At 40.9% G+C, this 11,427-nt stretch overlaps 1 protein-coding gene across 1 annotated transcript in view; it reads right to left on the bottom strand.

Moving 5' to 3' along the window:
• Window positions 1-10,201, bottom strand: part of LOC111971352 (3',5'-cyclic-AMP phosphodiesterase 4B) — a 328,707-nt gene extending 318,506 nt beyond the window's left edge. Inside the window, exon 1 of the mRNA XM_070446234.1 lies at window positions 9,963-10,201. The gene's annotated coding sequence lies outside the window, so the exon portion shown is untranslated. The remainder of the gene's footprint in view (window positions 1-9,962) is intronic.
• Between the last annotated feature and the right edge of the window lie 1,226 nt (window positions 10,202-11,427).

An 11,427-nucleotide genomic window follows, 5' to 3' on the forward strand; every position in this document is an offset into this window, starting at 1 on the left:
CGGGGCCTTGTAATTTTCATCATAGTAACTTCAACTATGACAGACAAAATGAGGAAAAAAATCCAGAAAATCACATTGTAGGATTTTTAATGAATTTATTTGCAAATTATGGTGGAAAATAAGTATTTGGTCACCTACAAACAAGCAAGATTTCTGGCTCTCACAGACCTGTAACTTCTTCTTTAAGAGGCTCCTCTGTCCTCCACTCGTTACCTATATTAATGGCACCTGTTTGAACTTGTTATCAGTATAAAAGACACCTGTCCACAACCTCAAACAGTCACACTCCAAACTCCACTGTGCCAAGACCAAAGAGCTGTCAAAGGACACCAGAAACAAAATTGTAGACTGCACCAGGCTGGGAAGACTGAATCTACAATAGGTAAGCAGCTTGGTTTGAAGAAATCAACTGTGGAGCAATTATTAGGAAATGGAAGACATACAAGACCACTGATATCTCCCTCGATCTGGGGCTCCACGCAAGATCTCCCCCGTGGGGTCAAAATGATCACAAGAACGGTGAGCAAAAATCCCAGAACCAAACGGGGGACCTAGTGAATGACCTGCAGAGAGCTGGGACAAAGTAACAAAGCCTACCATCAGTAACACACTACGCCGCCAGGGACTCAAATCCTGCATGCCAGACGTGTCCCCCTGCTTAAGCCAGTACATGTCCAGGCCCGTCTGAAGTTTGCTAGAGAGCATTTGGATGATCCAGAAGAGATTGGGAGAATGTCATATGGTCAGATGAAACCAAATAGAACTTTTTGGTAAAAACTAACTCTCGTGTTTGGAGGACAAAGAATGCTGAGTTGATCCAAAGAACACCTACCTACTGTGAAGCATGGGGGTGGAAACATCATGCTTTGGGGCTGTTTTTCTGCAAAGGGACCAGGACGACTGATCCGTGTAAAGGACAGAATGAATGGGGCCATGTATCGTGAGATTTTGAGTGAAACCTCCTTCCTCTCAACCCCATAGAAAATCTTTGGAGGGAGTTGAAAGTCCGTGTTGCGCAGCAACAGCCCCAAAACATCACTGCTCTAGAGGAGATCTGCATGGAGGAATGTGTAACGGTGTTCCTCTTCCTCCGAAGAGGAGGAGCATGGATTGAACCAAGGCGCAGCGTTGTGATAAGACATGATAATTTATTAAACAAAACAGACGAAGACAAACGAACTATACTTGATATAACTAACAAAACAACAAACGATGTAGACAGACCTGGACGTAAGAACTTACATGTAACACGAAGAACGCACGAACAGGGAAATGACTACATAAAAACCGAACGAACAAAATGAACAAACAAACCGAAACAGTCCCGTATGGTGCAACATAGACTGACACAGGAGACAACCACCCACAAACAAACACTGTGAAACTACCTACCTTAATATGATTCTCAATCAGAGGAGATGAAAACCACCTGCCTCTAATTGAGAACCATATTAGGTACCCATTAAGCAACATAGAAACAGAAAACATAGACTGCCCACCCAAACTCACGTCCTGACCAACTAACACATACAAAACGAACAGAAAACAGGTCAGGAACGTGACAGAATGGGCCAAAATACCAGCAACAGTGTGTGAAAACATTGTGAAGACTTACAGAAAACGTTTGACCTCTGTCATTGCCAACACAGGGTATATAACAAAGTATTGAGATAAACTTTTGTTATTGACCAAATACTTATTTTCCACCATAATTTGCAAATAAATTCATTAAAAATCCTACAATGTGAGTTTCTGGATTTTTTTTATCATTTTGTCTGTCATAGTTGAAGTGTACCTATGATGAAAATTACAGGCCTCTCTCATCTTTTTAAGTGGGAGAACTTGCACAATTGGTGGCTGACTAAATACTTTTTTGCCCCACTATATATAGACTTCTATGCGTAATCAGATGCGGGTCCTTACTCAACATTGACAGGAGCRCTTCAAACAAAACACAATTAATGAATTGACAACTCGTAAATGGAATGAAATAAACAAAAACTTGTTTCTCACAAGTGTAGCCTAGGTTGTACGCTCTGCAAGCAACATGTCCACTCTGACAATTAGAACAGTAAAAGACTGTAATAATACCATATTGAATGCATTAACATAAATTATGGTAACCAAACAAACATTGTAGATGAGAAAGTATGGGAATGAATGGTAAATGTACTACTGATGATACTGGTGTGCCATCCCCGCTGCCTCCGCAATGGATTAGCCCACTGAGACAGATCAATCAAGATCTGCTATAACAATGATACATTTTTGCAACTGCTCGACTAAATGGGGTCAGCCCTAATCTCGATGTCCCTGTCCTTGACTCGCTCTCAATCTCTCCTTCTCTTTGTTGTTCTCTACCGCTCTTATGTTTCTCTTTCTCGGACACCCTGTTACTTTCTGTCAGACAGGCAGGCAGGAAGGAAGGAAGGCAGGCAGACAGAGTCAGACAGGGCTAGGAGTAAGGTGCTCAGGGGAGCTTCACTAATGTGGTGGAAAACATAGTGAGAGAATTGCAGCGATAAGTAGCTCTGAGGTAAAAACAGGAACAGTAGAAGGGCTAAAGAAAACAGATGTATTATTTTACTCTGAATTTCCCAGAGGAAAGAAAGTTGCACTTGTTCTGTAAGACACCATGTACCCTATAAAATCACACACTTACTAAATGGCTTTTCATTTCCACCTTCCCTCCCTCTTTTMTCTCTCTCTCATCTCTCCCCTTGACAACCCCAGACATTGATGTGCTGTTGATTTGCTGCAGCAATTCCTCTAGGTGTATCAGTGTGGATTTCTGATAACTGTGATTCGTGGTACTCCCCCCCCCCCCCCCATGCATTCTCTTCTAAATGTGCAGGTGAGAATGACCAGTTGGCGACATCATGCAATCAGACAATCTGAGTAAAATCTGAAACATAACACATTGATGAAGATGTTCTCCCACAAGAGAAAGAAAGAAGAAAAAACATGTCCACTGCTGCTTCAAAATCAGGAAATATATTATGGTTCACAGTAGTGTACTTTGTAATGTGTTCAATAAAGCAAAGACACTGTACCACCCCACCCCCCCCCCCCCCCCTCTTGCAGTGTACATCCAGACTTATAAAACACACCCAGACTCATAAACAAACAAAGACTTTAAAAACACAATGGAGCCATTAGAACAATTAAAGTTTTAGATTAAGTTTAAACATCGGCCAATTAAATGAACTGCTGTAGTTGCATGTGATAAAATGCTAYATCTTAGCTGTGCCCATTMGATAACCTGGGACATTTAGCCCTATGCTAACCTCAACCAAGTAGCAGGGATTATTTAAAGTAACAAATTCCTCATCAGCCTATCAACGATTTTAAACGTTTTCTCCAATGGCATTTCTTAAAATAGGTTAACTCGGCCACCAGAGGGATATATTTAAACCTCCAAATCCAAGGTTTAACTTTGTTCCTCTTCACTTGGTCTGTCTCAAGTTTATATATTTTTTTAAATGTAACATTTATTTCATTGATTACTGTCTCAAGTGTAGAGTGCCAATATTGCATGATCGCATCCTTTACTAGACTACTTGGCTGCCTGGCTGCACAGGTGGATGTGTTAAGAGTGTGTTTCTTTTGACAATGAAGCACCGGACTACAGCCATATAGTTTTGAACCTAGAAGGAGACCAAGAGACGCTTTTACTAAGGCTCAATCTAACAAACATTAGTTTGGCATCTACTGGGGATTTAAATCCCAGATAATTAATTCATATTGCAGGCAAAAAAGGAGTCCACTGAGATTGGCAAGAGGAATGTTGAGTTGGTCATAAAGGCATGGTAAACTTGATAAATGCCGAGCTAGTTGGTTAGCTAGCCCATTCACAGGCTAATTACAGTGCCTTCAGAAAGTACTCACACCACTAGATTTGTTTACACATTTTGTTGTGTTACCGCTTGCATTTAAAAATGATTAAATTGAGATTTTGTGTCACTGGCCTACACACAATACCTCATAATGTTTAAGTGGAATTATGTTTATTGAATGAAAAGACCTATCGCTAGTGTAATGCAACATTGTATCAACATGGCAGCAGATCCACAAGGTCTGCCATGAGAGGTGACTGTATAGTTCCCCTAAGGAAAAGCACCTTTAGTAAATCCGCTTTTTCTGTGAGAGCTTCCCATGTCTGGAATACACTGCCATCAGACACACATAACTGCACCACATATCAYACTTTCACAAAATGCTTGAAGACATGGCTAAAGGTCAATCAGATTTGTAAACATGGTCCCTAGCTGTGTGTTGCCGCTTTCCATGTCTGTTGTCTGTAACTTGTRAGGTGTGGAAACACTTTGTTGCTTTTATGAATTTTGTCTTGCTGCTTTTTGTTCTATGTTGCTCTGTCTGTATGCTACGTCTTGCTTGTCCTATGTTGCTATGTCTGTATGCTATGTCTTGTTCTATGTTGCTATTGTCTATATTGTAATTGTTTTTAATAACCTGCCCAGGGACTGCGGTTGAAAATTAGCCGGCTGGCTAAAACCGGCACTTTTACTGAAACGTTGATTAATGTGCACTGTCCCTGTAAAAATAAAAATAAAWAAATAAACTCAAACAACTCGGGAGGTTGGCTTGCAAGCACCCACTCCCTCAACGTTATCAGGACAGAGAAACCACACACATGCTCATTGCTCACATGGAGCACTCCAAACAAAAGACAATGAAAAAATTGACAAACACCTAAATGATGGTTATGAAATAAACCAAAACTTGTTTCTCACAAGTGTAATAGGTTGTGAACTCTGCAAACAATGTTTCCACTCCGAGAATGAGAACGGTAAATGACTAACGCGTGCATTAACAGTAATTMATGTAACCAAATGACGGGGAGAGTACATTTAATAGGCCTACTGGTTACATATGTAATGGTGAATCGAAATACTGAATCTTTGCAGTCAATTCCTAGCGCAGGATCTGTTTTCCTTCTAATAAATGTCTTGGTAAGTCACGRTATTTGACTAACTTTAAAGTACTTTTTTTAGGAGACAGTGTGGTATGCCCGCAGGTAGCTCGAGATTATTTGATTGACAGTTCTGGTCGCCTAGTGATGGACATTAGTCCCGATTCAGAAGCCTCATTCCTTTACAGACAAGCGAAATGCCCATTCAGTGGCACTTCAAAACTATCTCCAGAGATCTCCAGAGGTTTCGTGTTGGAATTTAAAAAGCTGTAGTGTACCCTTACAGACAAACAAACATGCTATAGTCGAGGCGCTTTCAAGGGTACATGACTGCTGTAGACCATTATCCACCATTGTAAATTGACATGGATTTTGCAGGGGTGCTTGTCATTTTAACAGAATTGGTAGTTAAAACATTAAGCAACATCCCTACACAATACACAGACATATTCCACCAGAAGATTTCACATCTGCCACCGAAAAACAGAAGTGGTTTGATGCTCAGATGTTTGCCATAGTAGWCACCTATGTCATGAACGATGACACAGAGATGTCCACCGCCAGCCGAGTGGAGAAAAGCCAAACACAGGACAAACAACCACAGATGCTGACCTGTCACTATCCTAGCCATCCGTCCTTCCAAATTCAAAAACAATTGAGTTCACCATGAGCAAAAAGAACACAAGATATCAGTTGTCAATAATCAAGATACAATTTAAGCCAGATCTAAAAGAAAAAGTACTCCAGGAAAGGAACTTTCTAGTTTCTATACATGTGGGTGACGGAGAGAAGCTGCGGGCTGTGGCAATTCAAAATGCTGMAACTGCAGTTTGATCTAGCCCTACAAAGCTCCAGGGTCTCTYATAGGACTCAGGTGAAACAGCACAGTGAATACAGGTGGTGGATCAGGAAACATAGCGTTGGACTTGAACTGCGAACACCACGTGCACCTCGCAACAAACCTCATTCAACACCAAGTGGCCAATGTCCAGTTTGACATTGCACAGAAAGTCAGCAGGACCATATGAGAGCAGACAGACATTATGCAGTGATTTGATAACGATTGTGAGCTGAAGCCAGAGTCTGGAAAGCATTCAATCTCAAGTAATAATAAGTGTGCTTCTTGATCAGAAGATGTTTGCTTTGACACCTGGCAGATTCTACCCATACATCCAGAACATCCAAATAAACATGTTGCACAAATTGGACTATGAGGAACTAGTGTTGTGGATCAACAACCACAAAMATAACAAACTGTCGGCACTCAGACAGAGGCATAAACATTGACACTTGATTTTAGATGTAGTGCTGAGACCCTAAACTGTGAATTGTTATCTTAAATGCCATAGTTAGAAAGGTAATGTAAGAAAGAGGAAAGAAGATGTAGTACTGAAACMAATGAGAATGTAGAATCACAAAATGTWGACTTAGTTTTATACCGTTACGTTCTTTGTTGCATTTGTCATTATTTTAACTTAAAATATTCTGTTAACCTTTTTTTAAACCATTTATTTGTGCATTTTCTTTTACTTACAATGTTATGGCATAAGATGGCGCCGGAGATGGCAGCATCGCGAATAGCTCTTAGGAAACTTTGCCAGTATTTTGTATTTTTTATGTACTATTTTTTTACATTATTAGCTCAGGAAATGTTGTGTCATTACATACAGCCGGGAAGAACTATTGGATATTAGAGCAGCGGCAACTCACCAGAACTACCAGCATTACGACYAGRAATATGACTTYCCTAGAGCAGATCCTTTATTCATTCTCCCCAGAGCAATTTAACTTGTTCCGGAGGCCGACCGAAAACGTCGCCGGCGAAGGAGAGGCACTCGAAGCGGCCTGCTGGTTCGACTTATGAGGCGTRCACGCCACACACCGCTTCCGAGTATATTACTCGCTAATGTTCAGTCTTTGGATAACAAAGTTAATGAGCTGAGAGCAAGGATTTCTTTCCAGAGAGACATCGGGGCATACTTTGTTCCATGGAAACATGGCTGTCTCGGGATACTCTGTCGTAGTCGGTAAAGCCAGCAGGATTCTCAGTACGTCGCGCAGACAGGAATAAATATCTCTCCAAGAAGCAGAAGGGCAGAGGGGTGTGTTTCATGATTAACGACTCATGGTGTAATTCTAGGAAAATAGAGGCACTCAAGTCCTTTTGTTCACCCGACCTAGAATACCTCACAATTAAATGACGACCATATTATCTCCCAAGAGAATTCTCCTAAATCATCGCCACAGTCGTTTACATCCCACCTCAAGCCGATACCTCGACGGCCCTCAAAGAACTTCACAGGATTTTATGCAAACCACATATCCTGAGGCTGCATTTATTGTAGTTGGGGACAAAGCAAATCTGAGAACTAGGATGTCGAAGTTCTATCAACACATCGACTGTACTACTCGCGCTGCTAAGACTCTCGACCATTGCTATTCAAACTTCCGGAATGTTACAAGGCCCTCCCCCGCCCTTCTTTCGGCAAATCTGACCACGACTCCCTCTTGCTCCTCCCGTCCTAATACCAGAACCTCAAAACAGGAAGTCCCCGTGCTTTGTACCATTCAACGCTGCAAAAGCATTTCGCTACACCCACAATAACATCTGCTAATCACGTGTATGTGACCAATAAAATTTGATGTACTATTAACATTCTTCCTGTTGTTGCTGTCTGAAACTTTATATAGGAAGACGTGATATGTACACAGTGATGTGTACACCGTACAAGAGCAGTAGCAACTGCTATAGCCAATTCTCTGGGCCAACAATGGGGGAAAAGCCCACACTTTCCCACTTTAAAAGTTGTGTAAAGTTTATAGTAGTACACTTGATTGTTACTTATTTCATCCAAAAAAAGGCAACTACAAGTTAATTTACAATAAAGTCTTACAATCCACTAAACTTTGATGTTTCCAAATCTTGATTATTTATTGAAGTCCAGTGAAGGAGAAAAGTGAGAATCAAAATGTTATGAACTAACTAACTATGGGTGACAGGTCACACCTTGGCCCAGTCTCTACTTTTTATAACTGAAAATGAGTATTAGAACAAATCTTTAAGCCAAATTATTTATTTACAGTGTGTGTATGGCATACATTCTACTATTCTATATTGTAATGCCTTCATTGACTTGATTTTGTGTATAGACCACACTTCTGGCAAAACAGAATTCAGTTTTTCCTCCAAGTCTTCTTCCATTTTCTACAATGTTGCAAACTAGCATACGGAACAACTCTCTACAAAATCTGTCCTACCTGGTCCGAAAACAGTGACGAACATAACATGTACAACCCCCATCCAATCAAAATCTTGCCACAGGGAGCCAGCGGACCATTCAAACCATTTTGGCTAATACAATATTTTGGCTAATACAAAATGAGCAAATGTTGATTTAATATTTGTAAATACTATGATTGCATGACTATTGAGATTAATTGATTTCTCAAGCTTAGGTATTGAATATTAAAGCTTTGCTCTCAGAGTCCACTTACAACGCTGCTTATTGATCAATGTGTTTTCCCTATACTTCACACACACACACAGAGAGAGAGAGAGCGACTGAGTTGTCTGATCGATGGACACACTCTAAAAGGGTTTGATTTTTGGATGAACTGAAAGGAAGAGAAAGTGTGTTCTCAGAGAGGGATGGAAGAAAGAAGGGAGAGACAATGATGAAAAGACGCAGAGTTATTTGAAGGTGAGAGGTGGTAGAATGGATGTACTGTGATGGAAAGAGGGTGCTTCCAAGAGAGAGAGAGCGAGAGAGAGGAGTGAGGGAGACGGAGAGGGCTGGGGGGAATCAGGGAGAGATAGAGTGGGATGAAAGTGAAGAAGAGGAGGCACCAGAGTATATAACTGTCAAATGGCATCAGGACAGACAGGCTTGTTCGCCCAGGGAGGGTTCACTCGCAAGCCTGTGTCCCCTAATCATTCAGACCAGACCCACTCTCTCACTAACACTGTCCGCTCAACACAAGGGTAAGGGAGATGCAAAACATGTCTTGCAACCTCTAATGGACATAGGAAGCTTCAGTTCCCTGTATGACATGTAGTTGCTCTGTAAATATAGACAATCATTCATTCATAAAATATCAGTTTAATGGAAGCAAATTCTGTGTTTAATTATTTACTAGTATATTACCACGTAACGATACATTTCATAAAGAAATTGACATTATATTTGGCTACATGGTATCTGTGCAACTTCATGTAAAGTGTGACCGTGTTTCTTTTTTTCAGTTTAGGAGGTTGGCCCTGGATTTAAAACTAATCTGGCTTCAGAAAGAAACAGAGAGAGACTCTTCTAGAGTCTAGTCTGAATATGCAGGCTACTGCAGGCGATTTCAAATCAGTGTCACTCTCATTCTTGTCCTTATCCAGACAGACCTAGGAGAATATCAAAGTGTGTCAGAGGGACCCCTAAAATAAAATGACCCAGTCACTGATCGAGAGAGAGAGCACCTGTACAACTATTGTGATTTCATTATCACGTCAGTGTGTCAGTTATCTGTCCGTTTTCTGCTTTGAAGGCATTATGTTATTCAGTTATTAACCCATTTGAGGTCAAATAGGCAGGTTACATGGCAGGGTAACCTAAGTCAAGTTAGTTAACATTAACTAAGACAGAAACAATGTAACGTCTTGAAATGTAGCCTGCACAATGCAGCCTATAATTTAGTCTGGGTCTGGGTCACCCGTTACAAATGATGATTGTTTATTACAAAATAAACAATGTATTTTTTGTTGTTGTTTTTTATCAATCGAATCGTGACAATCTTGAAAAATTATACACGTAGCCAACCATATGTGTTACTCAATCCAATTGCCTATCAATAGGCTATAGCCTAGCCATTATAAATAACACATCAATTGGAATTTCGCTTCAGGGAAATCCCAGAACTCCCAGAAATATCAGAACCTAATGCATGTTGGTGTTGTTTAACATTATTATTAGTCTTATCCACCAATAGCATAACAAAACAACAGAATTAGACAAACTACAGCCTGCGCTCAGGTGCACCTTACCTAAAATGCGAATCCACTTTATATTCTCATGGGTTGACAAAGGGGTCTTCCTGAATAGTTGAATTTCTGTAAACCGCGAACGTGTCAAAAACCAAGGCTGGTTTCTTTTGTTAGCCACGCTGTTTATTTCGCGGCGCGCTATTGTGTGTCCTCCTCCTCGAGCCAACCTCGTTCGGTTAGAATGGTACAGCTAAAAAACGTTTTTAGGGAATCTCTTCCAGAGACATCCGGTATCGTTCGTCCCCCCCACCCAAAAAAATTACAGCACCTCCTTGATGGAGTGACTTGTCTCTCACCAGACAATCACGCGGGCGTAATTCTGAGGATCTAACTATTTCAAGAATTGTACAATTTACGACGTTCTTATTAAAAAAATGGAGGAAGATTGTTTCCGAAGAGCTTCTCAAAAAATATCTCTCAAGTCGGCATTCACTCCCTCACCGCACAGTTGAGTATTCTGGACCAATCGAGCGCGCAGAATAAACGAATGAATAGGCTACTCTAACGAGCGTGGTCATCATCTCATCTGGGTCTTCCTCATCTATGTCGCTCTCCAGCGTGACATGTTAACGACTTGGTCTGTATCAGTCTTTCCTTGAATTTGAGCAGGAATGTATTTGAAAAGCCCATAGTCTTTGTCACATGAAAATTGCAAGGGATGCATAGATGGGCACTTTATGTATGCTGCCAGGGGCGCAACTTTAACTGGGGATGGGAGTCATGTCCCCACCACATTCTGAAATGTAAAAAAAAAAAATCATTGCAATCATTGCAATATATTACAACGGCTTGATTTAGGACCAGGAAGACACCACAGAGGCGGCAGACAGGCTGTGTGAAGGCAACACTTCTGGAAGGCTGGCTGAACCAGCAAAGGAGAGTTGAGCATAGTTCAGTGTGTATGTGTTGCGCTCTTTCACAGCGTTGTAATAGTAAGTAGAGCAGACACTGGCTACTCTTTAGTTGACTGATGTAGCTGGCAAAGTAACTTCTGTTTAACTTAACAGAAAAAAATTAACTAGTGTTTATTCRCAGTGCTGAGCTAGTATTGTAACTGACATGTACAGTAACGTTAGCTAATGTTTCATCCCCTCTTGACTGGGGTGAATGAATCAAATCAAATTTATTTATATAGCCCTTCTTACATCAGCTGATATCGCAAAGTGCTGTACAGAAACCCAGCCTAAAACCCCAAACAGCAAGCAATGCATGTGTAGAAGCACGGCAAGCAATGAATAAGCTATGCTAGCTAGTAGTAGCTACCACAGCCAGGTCAGCTCTAGTTATCTGTCAGATAGCGATATGAGGCAGTTAGTAATACTGCAGTATGTAACAGCTGTTGTTTGAATGGAAATGTTTTGTAGCCTTTGTTTTGTCCCGTTTCAGAAGTAAATTAACTTGGCTAGCTTCCGCCAGTTGATGTACCGTTAGAGAGAGCTGGCCAAAAGTTGGCTAATGTTAGCTA

This window comes from Salvelinus sp. IW2-2015, linkage group LG13, assembly GCF_002910315.2.
Source record: "Salvelinus sp. IW2-2015 linkage group LG13, ASM291031v2, whole genome shotgun sequence".
Classification (NCBI taxonomy): Eukaryota; Metazoa; Chordata; class Actinopteri; order Salmoniformes; family Salmonidae; genus Salvelinus; species Salvelinus sp. IW2-2015.